The 15,633-nt window shown below is 41.6% G+C and overlaps 1 protein-coding gene and 2 non-coding genes across 3 annotated transcripts in view; 2 read left to right on the top strand and 1 right to left on the bottom strand.

Annotated features, from left to right (window-relative positions):
- Positions 1–15,633, bottom strand: part of LOC106873157 (Na(+)/H(+) exchanger beta) — a 288,856-nt gene that overhangs the window by 9,360 nt on the left and 263,863 nt on the right. The window lies entirely within an intron of this gene.
- LOC128250062 (small nucleolar RNA U3) lies at positions 1,113–1,344 on the top strand. The gene has a single exon (XR_008266176.1). It is a non-coding gene; the product is annotated as a small nucleolar RNA U3 (small nucleolar RNA).
- Positions 2,554–2,786, top strand: LOC128250061 (small nucleolar RNA U3). The gene has a single exon (XR_008266174.1). It is a non-coding gene; the product is annotated as a small nucleolar RNA U3 (small nucleolar RNA).

The following is a 15,633-nucleotide window of genomic DNA, read 5'->3' as shown; positions in this document are numbered from 1 at the left end:
ATCTCCTCTCGGTGAAGTATTGCCTGATCTAAAGATCTTTGTAAGTTGCCGAATTTCACAGATAATGACATAATTACCTCGTGCTACGGATGAAAGCAAAGCAACAGTTAAGGAGTGGCATATTTTACCACGACAGACACGTACACAGCATTGAATACCACGATGTGAGTGAAAGCTGCTCTCACTGTATTGTCCGGTGTCTGGTAATCCCTTCGATACCGACATCAAACCAAAAAAAGAATCCTGACCACAGAGTGTGGGTAATTATGTCAAATGTCACTGGCAATGTGCATTCAGCTGATTGCAACTGTTAAAGCAAGTCACTGAGCATGCGTACATGTCATACGGGAGACTTCCAATCAGGGGTGGATAACACCTTATAGGAAAGCCCTATAACAGGTAAAATGAAAGCAAAGTTAACTTTTTGAGAATTTAGGTGAAGAGATGCTGTATCAAGGCGAATACCGCTGTGTCGCGACCTTCTTGACAGTATATCCACGTTACGGAAGATATACAGATTGCTACTTCCGTCGCTGATAACGAATTATATTAACACTGAGAAAGGCGGCGAAATGGCAGAATCGTTAGCATGCCATGCCAAATGCTTAGCGGCATTTCGTCCGTCTTTACATTCTGAGTTCAAATTCCGTCAAGTTTGATTTTACTTTTCATCGTTTCGGAGTCAATAAAAGAAGTACCACTTGAATACTGGGGTCGATGTAATCGACTTAGTTCCTCCACCGAAATTTGTTGGCCTTGTGCCAAGATTTGAAACCAATATTAAAACTTGAGAATAACATTGAATATAGGATATATAATGCGTCGAACGTAGAGTAACGACGCATGTCAAATACAAAACCGGATGTGATAAACAGCTGATGACACTACAAATATGAACTTTATACAAATCAGTTTATACCTATTAAATCGAATGTATTTTCTAAATAAGATATAGGACACTTTTAGAATATCTTTAGAAAGGTCTTCTAAATGTTGGGGGCCTGAGAAACTTCAAAGAGCAATTAATTAATTTGTGAAATATATTTTGTGAAATCACTACAGGATTGTAGCAGCCATGTGTATATCAAGTTGCTAGGTAGCTGTTAGGAGTTAAAACCATGCTTTTAAGGATCATTTCTTGAGTATGTGTCGCAACGGTATCCGATTCTATTGAGCGGATCAACAACATCACGATGATGTGAGATCGTATTGGGTCCTGAGCGTGAAGCAGGCTTTTCATAATCGTTCGTTCCTCCGCCTTCAACGAATGTGAGAAATCCATTGAAGATCGTTCTTGAGAGGTTTAATAACTTCTCAAGAGGGACTCAATACTTTCTGAGTGATGTTATTTTTACTAAATTCACAATAGATTTTTTTTCTCGTTTAGTAGGGATTGTGAATTTCGGTTCTAGATATCTCTTCGCTGTAACGGATGAAAATATTAGCCTCGGTTTGTTCGACTAAACCAGTGGGTGCAACACAATAACATAGCTTCTACTTTTACAATCAAAGTATTCCAGTTTTTTTAAGAATAACTAATAAAAATGAAATAGGATTAAAAACGTCGAATAACGATAACGGTTGGGGTTCATAAGCAATAGAAAAAAAAATGTTGAGAACCTTTCAGTAAGGTATCCCTAGCATATTCACAATGAATTGCAGGCCCCAAAAAGCATTAAATAACTGAAAGATTAAAATTAATCAAAGGACATGACTAAGTATATCTACCAGCTGATATTGGGTCCTGAGCGTGAAGCAGGATTTTCTCTATCTACTACTGCTGTTGCTGCTGCTGCCGCCGCCACCACTACTAACCACTAAACAAGCTGTAAACAAAATATGTCAACATTAATACAGGTTTGTTGTTGTTGTTGGCACTCTGTCGCTTATGACCTCGAGGGTTCCAGTCGATCCAATCAACGGAACAGCCTGCTCGTCAAATTAACGTGCAAGTGGCTGGGCATTCCACAGACACGTGTACCCTTAATGCAGTTCTCGGGGATATTCAGCGTGACACAGTGTGACAAGGCTGACCCTTTGAAATACAGGTACAACAGGAACAGGAAGTAAGAGTGAGAGAAAGTTGTGGTGAAAGAGTACAGCAGGGTTCGCCACCATCCCCTGCCGGAGCCTCGTGGAGCTTTTTTAGGTGTTTTCGCTCAATAAACACTCACAACGCCCGGTCTGGGAATCGAAACCACGATCCTATGACCGCGAGTCCGCTGCCCTAACCACTGGGCCATTGCGCCTCCACATTAATACAGGTAAACGCATGTCAAATACAAAACCGGATGTTAGAATCAGCTGATGATGTTATCGCACAATTTAACAAAAACATCTTATACAAACCAGTTTCTAAATATTAAATCAAATGTATTTTCCCAATTTTAAGATGTAGAACAATTTAGAATAAAATTATTAATGATAATATATAGAGTGGCTTAAATTTTCTTCAGATCATTATTAATTAACTTGTTTTAGGTATTCTCTAGCACCACTACATAATTGTATGGAGCATACGTATATTATTTTGCTGGCTAACCAAAGGTAAATAAGACCATGCTTTTAAGGATCATTTCTTAAGTATGTGTCGCAACGGTATCCGATTCTATTGAGCGGATCAACAACATCACGATGATGTGAGATCGTATTGGGTCCTGAGCGTGAAGCAGGATTTCCTTAATCGTTCGTTCCTCCGCCTTCAACGAATATGAGAAATCCATTGAAGATCGTTCTTGAGAGGTTTAATAACTTCTTAAAGAGGGACTCAATACTTTCTGAGTGATGTTAAACCCCTTTTTTTTCTTCAATTAAATGACAGAAATATTAGTAGTTCAATCATTAATCATAGATTTTACCAAAGAATGGTCCAGGCCGTAATAGCACCATCTGACAGAATTATCAAAATCTTTTTTAAGTAAAGTTTTATGGTAGGGAGTTCTTGTTTAGTGAGTTGTATCCAGGTATGGGAGTCGCAATGGCCCAGTGGTTAGGGCAGTGGACTCGCGGTCATAGGATCGCGGTTTCGATTCTCAGACCAGGCGCTGTGAGTGTTTATTGAGCGAAAGCATCAAAAGCGCCACGAGGCTCCTGCTGTACTCTTTCACTGCAACTTTCTCTCACTCTTACTTCCTGTTTCTGTTGTGCCTGTAATTCAAAGGGTCAGCCTTGTCACGTTGAATATCCCCGAGAACTACGTTAAGGATACACGTGTCTGTGGAGCGCTCAGTCACTTGCACGTTAATTTCACGAGCAGGCTGTTCCGTTGATCGGATCAACTGGAACCCTCAACGTCGTAAGCGACGGAGTGCCAACACACAATAACGTGAAAGTAATTTTCGCTACGATATCAATAAATAGAGTAATAAGGAAAGTTTGAACATTTTGGTAATTTTAGCCACATACATGTCTGTTTCGATAGTAACAAGAACTCTTTTGCCTGTTGCCATAGTAACAGTCTTTCAAAAGTCTACGAGGAAGAACTTTTCGTTTAGCGGATTAGTGTTTTCGCTAACTTTGGAGACCGTTAGTGGACCAATTAGCTTCCGTTAAGTTTAGTTCTGCTAACTTTAAGTCCGCTAACAAAATTCATACGTTTGTTCCTGTCTGTTGTGAGTGCGTCTCGAAGAGTCCGTCAAGCACGCTATTGGCAGACTACGCGTACACGTGACGAGACGTGACTACTCGACGCGGCAGCTAGCCGAGCAACATTGGGTAATACTGCAATTTTTAGTTGTGTTCACTTACGACATTGTCACATTACAGACAGTCTTACAGTGTCAACGACAGCAGTGTACGTTATCGGCTTATCAAGTTATCGCGGATCTTTCTGATTTGACGGGCAACACTTGTTTTCTTAACGAAACACTTTCAAACTTGGGATACTGGTAGAATGTGTCATATAAAACATCTTTTACCCTTAGCTTTCTTAACAAAAATTTATATATTGCAAGTTATTTCATGTTAAAGTTGTCGTATTTCTGTAATTTCAACCAATCACTGACGTCTATTCAACTGAATACAGTTACTGCTCTTTTTATAAACAATAATTTTTACCGGTGTCAAGAGTGTTATTCCCTGTTTAATTGTATCATTATTCCCTAGTAAGGGTTTAGGGTCAGGGTTCGGGTTTTAGAGTTAGGGTTAGGGTTGGGGTTAGGGTTAGGGTTATGGTTATGAGTTATAGGGTTTTAGTGTTAGGGTTAGGGTTATGAGTGAGGTTATGGCAAAAATAATCACAACCCTAACCGTAATCCTAAAACTAACCCTAACTCTAAAACCCGAACCCTAACCCTAAAACCCAAAAGCTAAAACCAGTACAAACGCACGAACGATGTCATAAATAAGATTAACACGGGTAATTGTTGTTGACAAACAACGGCACTAATTTTATTTAAGGGAAAAGATCCCATGACACCGTTGTTTACATTCCATGTTTTCACCTCAATAGACGTCAGTGATTGGTTGAAATTACCGAAATACAATTTTTTACATGAAATAACTTCGAATACAAAAATGTTTATCTGTTCTATAACACAAAATATACAAGTATACGAAGTTTGAAAGTGTTTCGGTACCAAAAATACTACATAAAACAGTAATGAAAAGTGTTGCCCGTCAAATCAGAAAGATCCGTTATCGCTTATCGTTATCGAAGGTGAAAACGTTTTTATTCGGCTTGAAGAAGAAGGGCCTGTTGAGAATTCTGCAACGGCTGTGGGTAAGACAGAGGTCGCTCAGGTTGAGAGCCAGGAGTCTCAGAACCCGTGGCCCCACCTGGAGGACTACTTCGTCCTGACGTCAAGGGTTAAGAGGACTTTGCCCTTCATCCTTTTGCAAGCGATAAATTAAGTACCAGTTGCGTACTGAGGTCCATCTAATCAACTGGCCCCCTTCCCCCAAAATTTCGGGCCTTATACCTAGAGTAGAAAAGAATTTCATATAACTATAGGCATAATTTATTTAGCTTCAAAAGAACGGACCAATCCTATAGCTGCATAGCTCTTTCAGTCATTAATGAGAAAATTAAGGTAATTTTTGCGAATACTCATATATTTTAATACGATTGTAAAGCTTACAGTATCTAAATTTGTGTAAGATAAAATTAATATTTAAATAACTCTTTTATGTTTATATTTAAAATCCCAAAAGAAAAAACAGTTATTTTATGTAGGATTTTTCCCAGTGTCCATACTCCTTCGTCATGTTCCTATATTCATAAAATAAATACATACAGAATACCGAAGACTTCAGACGGTGGATTGACAAAATCGTTAAATCGTTGGTTCTTAAGTTCTCAAGTTCAAATCCCACCGAGTATACGTTTCTTTTTAATTCCTTCGAAGTCAAGTACCAGTCAAGTCTTGATGTTGATTCATATAATACATCCTAGATATGAATGGGATAATAGGATTAAAACAGTACATCACCCTAAAAAAGACATCGTTTTAAGCCAAAGGAATGAAAATAAAGATAGACTTGGTCTGATCAGTCGGTTAGTAAGCAGTAAACTGATGCCTGAAATCATTGAAAAGTTCGGAAGACAAGATATTATTGTTATATTCTCTCAATTTCCTGCAATTCAGACTCCTCATGGTTCCAGCAGATGTAATGGAAAAGGCGAGTGGGAAAGCGTTGGAACAGCCACTCTGACTCACGGGGCTTGCACTTGTGGACAGCGATCCTTGGGGGCCGAGAACGCCGGTGGTCTCCACTGTCACAGGCTCGCCCATAAACCTATCAGAGAGTGACCGATACTTTGATAGTTTGCCTTTCTCAGCCTGACGAGCAACGGAGCCTGAGCTGTTAGCTGAACACACCAAGCTGCCGCTGAAGAAGATGTGACAGCACGTGACATCCCAGATGAAGGGCCTACCATCATTGATCGGGAAAATTGAAAGTTGTCATACGGTCATGCCTTTTACCGTCTCCTCGGACTCGCCCCGCTGGCTCGAGCTGGGAGGGAAGCCTGCGGCGTCTAGACCATGCTTTATGATTTCGCTAAGAGCAGCATGACGTGGAAGGGGGCCAGCACTATGATGGCATGACAATAGGTGGAGGTCGAAAGAATCCATAGTGTATCCGCAGCGACATTTGTGAGGTTCACAGATCTGGAGGCCAGGCTTCAGGGAAACGCTGATGCGCAGTCAGTCGCTATCAAGCTGAGTGCCAGTCGCGAGTAATTGCTAAAAGTAGTTCGGATTGGATGAAATTTGTGTACAGAAAATAAAGAAGGATTGGTGTGTGAGATGATGCCATTTGTGAATGAATCAGAGATTTGAACAAGTTTCATTTATAGTGTCAGTGACTTAGGATAGCATTTTGGCAGAGTGAAAACAATGACGATTATTTATACATTGTTTTTTTTTATTTTGTTTTTGGTGGGGGGGGGTTGAATCTCAAACAGTAGGATACCAAATGAAAATGTCAGATAAATCTAGCAAGCTTAGAAAAAATTGGATTTCTGCCATGATGCTCTAACTAAAGAAGTGAAGCTTCGACTGTAAAATTCATTGGACATCTATTGATGTAAGTAGTAAAGAATTTATGTTTAGACAGCTAGGTAGCGAAATGCCACTCCAATTGTAACCGATACTGACGAGAGAGCTTTTTTATGTTAGTTTAGGAGAAGTGAGCTACACCCACAGCCATATTTTACGCCTCCAAAACTGAAGGATAAAGTGACTCAAATTAACTGAGAGAGGTAGTATAAATAATATTCCATTTACATTGCTGCTGGTTAGTAGACGTTTTCAGTTTCATAGTCTTGGAAGAAGTTTGTGTTCGGGAAATAAGGAAGGAAAAGGGTTGAAAGATGATGTCATCTATCGGGAACCGCTTGCAGTTTGAAGTGACCTTCAGATAATTTTTCATATATAAAAGAAATAAGGTTAGAGTAATTGCTGAGTACTGAGGTACAAGTAAATTGATAGGAACAAAGAAAGCAGAGTTGAAACAAACTGTGACGAAACAATCCGAGTTTCGGCACAAATAAAGGTTGCTCTTGCCTCGAATTGCAATCGGCGACAATCCCTCGAAACGTCAGATCACAGGAAAATAGCAAGACCTCACAGCTGTATCCAAGTATAAGCTCTCCCCAGCCTCTGGCCAGAAAAGACTACTACTCTACGATCGCTTGCAGCACTGATCTCTCGCTCGCCACAGACCCGTAAGAAAGAGGTTGTTTGAACCCGCCGGTTCTTGACGTGGTGTCATTTCCTCTCCCTTCCTGTCCCTTCGTGACGTCCCTTCCGGTCACTCATCCTTCTCCCCACACGTCCCTCATCCCTGATCAAAAAATCACTGCTCCTCTATTCCGTTTCGAAATCGTCCATCCTCCTGTGGTCGGGGCGACCTTCCCGTTGAGATCTCAACAGGGTCACAAGACGACCTCTCCCTCCCCTTCGTCATCGAAAAAGCTAATCACCTTTCAAATGTCCAAAATGTGACGCGGCATTGCATCCACTGATACATTATTCGGAGTACTGATCGCGGTCATCCTTCCTTTCTCCCACTAAGTTGTACCCCGAGCATTCGGAGACTTCAACCACACTTCGTCTCCGACCTGTACAGATGTGAACCCTTCCACCTCTGGCTGTTGTGGCACCACACTCGTGTATATTCATTTGTACTGGAATATGGCCCTTGGCGGGACTGACTCTTCAATTTGCCCTGCCCTGGGCGACATGTTGTACCAGATGACTGCCTCCATAGGGGAGATTCGTCCCCTCTCAGTCCCTTCTCAGCCGTTCGATGGTGCCGTTCCACAATCCCATTTCCATCGGGCCTGTATGCAACTCTGAAGAAACGTTTTATGTCTCACCATTCGAACATCTCCCTCACCTTCTCTGAGCGAAAAACTCATCTACAGGCCCTCTTTCCAAAAACACTGCGTTCAGAACTTCTGCGATTTCGGCCGCAGCCTCTACCCCGATCTCTCTCCATAGAGTCATCTGCCCCGGCCAATAGTCGACCATTGGAAACCTTTCCCCGATAGCGTATCAGGTCTATGGCTAGCCTCTTCCAGTCTTCCTCCACCCGAATCTTTCCTGTTTCGTGAGCACTCGGTGTAGGGTCGATGGATTGGCACCAGTTGCAATTCCTCACTACCTTCCGAACGCTCTCCCTGTTGACATCGAGGTCGACCGTCCTGGCCCAAAACAACGTCCTGTCCACCTCCATCTAGTGCATGTTGTGCAACCTCCTCAGTTTTGGGCCCTCCAGCCTACAAGCTTCAACCACTCAACTCGAAACATCCTTTGTCGTTTCCAGCCAGTGCTTTTTTTACTCTGGTTAGAACATCCGCCTTATTCTTTTCCGAGGGCACGAAAAACTCATGCAACTTCAGGCCGAACTCAGCGGCTAGCTCCCTCACGATTCCCAGGCGACGCTTAATCACCATTTCCGTGCCTCCTTCATGTGGATCCCCTTCTGGTTGGTGATCACTGATGCCACCTACCCCCGTACCGTGGAAGAATCGGTCCGAATCTCGACAGCTTGCAGTCACCCTCTCAGTCCGAGGTTCAGAACCTTTAATACAGCGTCCAGTTGAGCTACAATGATGTGGTTGTAGTCGTTCTTCTTGAGCCACACCACGTCTTCCACCTTAACACCTCCTATTTCTAGAATGACTGCCAACGCTACACTGCTTGCGTCACACCACACGATTCCTTTTTTTTGTGTCAGGTACATACCAGCTGCCCTTCACTGGATCTTCGGTTCCCATTCTCAGTCGTCTTCTCTCCCACTTTATCACCCAAGTTCACTCCTTCTGCTCGCCTTTCAATATAGCTACATGCCGTTCGGAGCTATCCTACGACAGGGTAGTGATCTATCAGCTTCCCACACATCGAGAACAACCCTCGACTATTCATATCCTGATACAAGTCCGTAATCTCGTTTCCTCTGCGAAACACAAGCCTACTCGCTTTATCTCGTTCGAGCCTGAACCTCCTTCTATAGCCTCTGGTGGTTTTGTCAATGCGAACATCCTACGATAATTCACGATTTCCTCTGCCGATGTCACGCTCTCATCGACCAGGATGTCATCAGTATATGAACTGATAGCCTGCTCCACTGTAGTTTATTTTCCCAAAACCGCATTAAGGACCTTCGCTACGATCTTCGGCGCTGAACTTAGGCCAAAACCCAGCCGAGTTAGACAGTATGTTCTGGCCTATACCTCACTAGTTGGTACCTCCACAACTTCTCGGACACGTGGAGCTGCAGATAGGCCGATTTGAAGTCGACGATCGGAGTCGCTCTTGTCATTTGCCTCCACTCCCGCAGAGTTTTCTCACACACATCCGCTGCCTCATTGTCTATGTAGCGGGACACGTGCTCGCTCAACTCTCGAAAGTCCAACACTGTTGAAACCTTATCTTTTGTCAGCTGAATTACAACCATCAACGGCAGCACACCACTCGTCGTCTCTTCTCTTTATGGTATTAAAATACCTTCCTCTATCCATCTGTCCACTTCTCTCTCGAACCCGAACCTGGCTTCTCCTTTCAGGGTGTGTTCATAGCAACTTACCTTTTTTCTTAGCATGGGGGTTCTTCTTTCCAATAGTACTCTACCGTCTATCTTTCGCCGTCGAACTCTGCACGGAAGTCCTCATCTTCAATTGCGCCTACGGTGTCCCCTCTCGTTGATGATAACCTGTCACCCCTACTGCTTTCTTTCTCTGCTCCACGCTTACAGCTCACAGCACACCGGTCACGAAATTTTACTCCTGCTCCGCTAACCGTGACGCCGCCCAAACGTGGATCACGTCCATTTCGTCCACTACGTCGACACAGTCCACCATCTCATCAACTACAAACACCTACAGCTTTAACACTGACACCTGTATCTCCAGTTCCAATTCGCTGACGCATCATTTGACTTCCCTGCCATCCACCGTATTGAGACTGATGTTTCCTCTCCAGCTCTCAACTATTCTCATGGTTACCAGGATGGTTGTGCAACCCGTATCTACAAGGGCTCGTGCTTCCTCCCGCCCCCAGAAACCTTATTACAGGCAACGACAGGTAGTACGCCTTCAGTGGGTTGGTGGGGGGAGGGGGGCTAGCGGCTCAGTAATTCCCATTCTCCTCGTTTCCCTGCTTACAATAGTTCGCTATGTGCCGAAGATGGGCACATCGATAACACACTACCTTTGATTTTTCTTTGACCATGTGCAGATCCTGACAGCTAAAGCATGGTTCCTTAGCCGTTCGTCTAACCATACTCCTGTTGTCGCTTGCCTCTTTGTTCTACTCATATCCGCCATCACTGTTGCCACAACGTCGAGCGTGTTGTTTTGCATCAACACTCGCGTCTTATCCACCATTTCTCCTACTGACATCGTTTCAATGTCCGGCATTTGCTGCAAACGTACTGGGATATGATCGGGGTATCCGGTCACAAAAGCCAGCTTTATCGCTCTATCGTTCCATTGGTATTCCATCGCTGCTCATCCGCTCCATCGCTTCTCCAGTAAACCTTGCTAAGCCCGTTAACCTTTTTATCTCGCTCACAAAATTATCGGCCTGCTAGCCCGTTCATCTTACTCTCCCGAGCTTGTTGTAGGCTTTGAAGTCCCTTCCGAGTACGCGTCCTTCAGACGCTCTTCAATTTTTTCCACTTTCACCTGATCCGCTTTGTCTATTTCTATGTAGAGATTCAGCGTACTGCCTTTTAAGTATAGCTGCATAAAGCTAGCCACATCTTCAATACCCAGCATCTTTGCCACAAGTCCCACCTTTTTTTTATCCAGGCCACTATATCACCTTCCCCAGCAAATGGTCTCAATATATCGCTACTGATTCTGATTTTTGTGGTCATCGCGCGTCGGCGGTCGGAAAGGCAGGAGTGCCAAAACGAGGAGAAAAAAAACTAAGGCGTATCTTCACAACTGGTAACGACGTGCGAAATAGCTTGTTGTAAGACACAAATAAATTTGTTCTTACTTCAAGTTGCAATCGACGACAATCCCTCCAAGCGTCAGGTCATAGAAAACCAGCAAGACATCACAGTTATATCCACGTGTAAGCTCTCCCCAGCTTCAAGCCAGAAAGGACGACTACTCTACGATCGCTCTTTCGTTCATTATTCAACATTCATGACCATAGGCGAGGTTAGGCGCGAAAATAAATTGAAAATAATGAGATTGGTTTATTTATCTACTCATTTATTTATTATTAATCTCTCGTCTTCTGGGAATCGAACACTGGAGCTGGCGCATTACTGTGCCTGCACCTACTGTTCGAGCAGCCAATTCACCCGCCTGCTTCCCATTACTCGTGAATACGGCCCCGAGATATATGAACTTATCCGTTGTCGCATTGATGTTCCACTAATATTATGTCTTTACAAGGCATGAACTTTTTTTTTTCTATCAACAAAAATAGAACAAATGAATAAGGATGGCAAATAAATTAAACAGTACTGGTATAGATTACTGTTTTAATCATTAAGTTTGATTGTAATATGATTATTTCCAACACTCAATTAGTTGTTGTAGTTGATATTAGGGGTTAAGCGTAAAGAATTTTATCTTAGTTTTGGAAATTGTCGTCATTTACGAAAGACTATTTGAAAACTGTTCCTAACATAGGTACAAGACCAGAAATTCTGAGAGAAGGGTTAGTCGCTTAAATCGTCTTGAGCACTTCTTTATTTTATCGACCGCAAAAGAATGAAAGACATAGCTGGTCTCGGTGGGTTTCGAACTCAGAACGTAAAGCCGGAACGAATATCGCATGGTCATGCAATATTTGTTATGACCGACGTTCTAATGAGTCTGCTAATCCAACGACCCGAATATTGGTTTCTTACATGGAGACAAGGTCTAAAATTTAGGTTAAAGGAACAGTTGATTATATCGACCCTGGTACTTAAATGATACCGTATTTTAATGACCCTGAAGGATGAAAGGTGAATTTAACCTCTGCTGGAGTCGAACTCAGAGTGTAAAATGCCGCTATAAATACTGAAAGTATTTTGTCCATCGATCGAATAATTTTGCAAATCCACCGTCCTATGTAGGCTTTTAATAATAGTTTCCGGTTTAAGCTCAAGGTCAGCAATTATGAGGAAAGAAAGCTAGCTGATACCATTGACTCCAGTAGGTTGGAACTTTATTTCATTGACCCCGAAAAGATGAAAAGAAAAACTAGTATCAACGTGATTTGAACTCAGAACCTAAACAGCCATAATAAATAATGCAAAACATTTTGTCCGACGCTCTAACGATTTTGACAATCCATCACCCTGTAAAAACAGTTTTATAATTATTTCTGATTTAGGTAAAAGTCCAGCAATTTTGAGAGCAGGGATTAGACGATTATATCGGCTAAGTATTTGATGTGGTACCTTATTTTATCGATGTCGGATGGATGAAAGGTAAAGTTCATCCCGGCAGGATTTGAACACAGAATGTATTGAGCCGAAACAAATACTGCAAGACATTTTGTCTAACGCTGAAGCGATTTTGAAAAATCCGCCACTTTTTAAAGACTGTTTAATCATAAGTTTAAAATTTTGGCACAAGGACAGCAGTTTTAAAGGGAAGGGCTAGCCAATTACAGCGACTCTAGTGGTCAGCTGGCACTTATTTTATTGACCCCCAAAAGGGTGAATGACAAAGCCAACCTCGGTGTAATTTGAACTCAGGACGTAAAGACGAACGAAACACTACAATGTATTTCATCCGGGGTACTAACGGTTCTACCAGCTCACCGTCTTTAAAGGTTATTTAATAACCGTTTCAAATGTTGGCACAAGACCAGCAATTTCGGGGAAGGGGTAAGTCGATTACATCGACCCTAGTACATGACTAGCACTTGTTTTATCGACATCGAAAGGATGAAAGGCAAAGTCGACCTCGGGGCAATTTGAACTCAGAAGATGGACGAAATACCGTTAAGCGTTTTCCCCGGCGTGCTAACGATTCTTATTTCTTTATTGCCCACAAGGAGCTAAACATAGAGGGGACAAACAAGGACAGACAAAGGGATTAAGTCGATTACATCGACCCCAGTGCGTAACAGGTACTTAATTTATTGACCCCGAAAGGATGAAAGGCGAAGTCGACCTCGGCGGAATTTGAACTCAGAACGTAACGGCAGACGAAATACCGCTAAGCATTTCACCCGGCGTGCTAACGATTCTGCCAGCTCGCCGCCTTAAAGCAATTTAAATCTTTTCTACTAAAGGCACAAGGTCTGAAATTTTGAGGGGAAAAGACTAATCGATTATATTGACCCCACAGTTTCACTGGTACTTAATTTATCGACCCCGAAAAGATGAAAGGCAAAAGGAATTTGAACTCAGAATGTAAAGACGGACGAAATGCCGCTAAGCATTTTGTCCGGTGCGTTTTACGATTCGGCCAGCTCGCTTCCTTAAAGCTATTTAATAATGAAAATAGTTAAGAACACTATTTTCCAGTGTTTTGAGAAAAAATATATGTACCAGCTGCATGACTCTAAGTAATCGACTCTATAATTGTCGTTTCCAATATGTACACAAGAAATAATATTACCTCGCTAACTGTACTAGAATGCTGCATACACAAAGTGTGTGTTTTTTTAATCAGCTGTTCCTAATCTTTCTTGCATCACAGATCAATTTCACGAAAGAAATTTTCCACAGACCAAGGTATCACGCGATCTTAGTTAGTCTGTGGACTTCATTACTCGGTACAGTGAAAAAAGAAAAGAAAAACTGATTTAGAGAAATGCAGTAAAGAGGCACAGATTGAAGTGGTAATTTTTCAAAATAAAACACCCTGCAGACTGTGATAGTAGAAATAGAAATAAAACTTTAAAAATCATTTTTTCTGTGCGGCTCGGTACCAAATGATCCACAGCCTTCTATTTTAAATCACAGGGCATTTAATGTAACGTATTTTGGAATATGTATGCTTTTTACCGAGTCTATCTATTTCAGGTCTGAACAAATAAGTTATTTGAATCAGTTGATATTCACCAAAAACATTATATTCAACCAAAGTGAGAATATTGGTTTCAAATTTTGGCACAAGGCCAGCATTTTCTGGGAAGTGAGTAAATCGATTACATCGACCCCGGTGCTCAACTGCTGTTTATTTTATTGAAAAGATGAAAGGCAAAGTTGACTCCGGTGGCATTTGAACTCAAAACGTAAAGTCGGAAAACATGCTGCTAAGCCTTTTATCCTATGCGGTAACGATTCTGCTAGCTCGACGCCTTCCGAAGTGGTAATATTAAGGATACACTAAAGGTGGTGAGCTGGTAGAATTGCTAGCACGCCGGACAAAATGTTTAGTGGCATTTAGTCCATCTTTACATTCTGAGTAAACCAATGTTAAAGATACAGGGAACTAAATGATTATCTCAATAATCCAATCTTGAAGCTCCCAAATAATGTTTGTTATTGATAAATTAATTGGACCACAGCCCAATGTTTAAAACAAAAGAAATAAATAAGAAGTATGTATAAATGATGAAGGAAAATAACTGGGATGTGAGAAATACATAGAAACAACTTAAAGCATTAATTTTTTTTTTTATTAATTGCAATCGAATTAAAATTAGATCCTTATCTCAATGGATCATAAAACTTCCATTTGGTTTATCGTACTTTCCGGTATACAAGTTGACGTAAACACATTATAAAACCATTCTAACATCGTCACAATCTTTCAAAATCCTGCCGCATTTCAAATGAAATTTCTGTTTTCCAAAGTCGTCTTGGTGTATAAGTCGACCTACCGTTTTGGCTGTAAATTTGGGTCTGAAAAATTCGACTTGTGTGCCGGAAAATACGGTAATACCCCAATAAAATGTAGGGAAGGCCAAAAGCATTTATTTTATTGTCATGGAAATCTGAAAAGTAAATGTTAAATTTTGGAAATCTTTATTCGTTTTTGTCATTTTATTTTTGTCTCAGCTAATCCCCAATGTCAACAACTGTGAAACTTAGTTTTAAAAAAAAAAGACAAGCTTACAGATATGAAACTGTTTTTCAGCTTTGTCTCAGAATATATTTCAGACAGGCATTGACAATTCGGGTTACGTATGTTAAGTGATGCTGGCCTTCATCCCTGCTGTCAAGTCTAGACCTCCAGTCGTTGGCAACTTCTAAAAGCCAATTAACAAATTCCACTCGACGATAATATTAACATTAGCACGCATTTCAAACCTCGATAATTGAATACTCTCAAGCGGGATTAAGTCTGGAGCAGGAATTGTTTGTTTGCTTGTTTGTTTTTACTATTAATTTGTGATCACCTTTGTGGTTGTGTATAATGGTATTTCATCCGGTATGTGTGTGTGTGCGTGCGTGTGTGCGTGCGTACATGCATGCGTGTGTGTGTATTTATGTATGTATGTATGTATGTATGTATGTATGTATGCACGTACGTACGTACGTATGTATGTATGTATGCATGCATGCATGTATGTATGTATAATGGAATGGAGGGTTTATGAATGTGAATGTCGTGGTTTCTTGCTTAAATACTGGTTGCTGGCGAGAATCTCGTTGTTGTATCGCGCAAGCGAGATCTCGTTCTTGTCTCGCGCTTGGCAATGGCTACCGGCGAAATCTCGTTCAAAATGGCGATGGCTTCTTGTGCCTCGCTACATATATATATATATATATATA

Source organism: Octopus bimaculoides, chromosome 1 (genome assembly GCF_001194135.2).
Source record: "Octopus bimaculoides isolate UCB-OBI-ISO-001 chromosome 1, ASM119413v2, whole genome shotgun sequence".
NCBI classification, from domain to species: Eukaryota; Metazoa; Mollusca; class Cephalopoda; order Octopoda; family Octopodidae; genus Octopus; species Octopus bimaculoides.
Note: the sequence above shows the minus strand (reverse complement) of the source record. Positions and strands in the feature narration are given on the sequence as shown.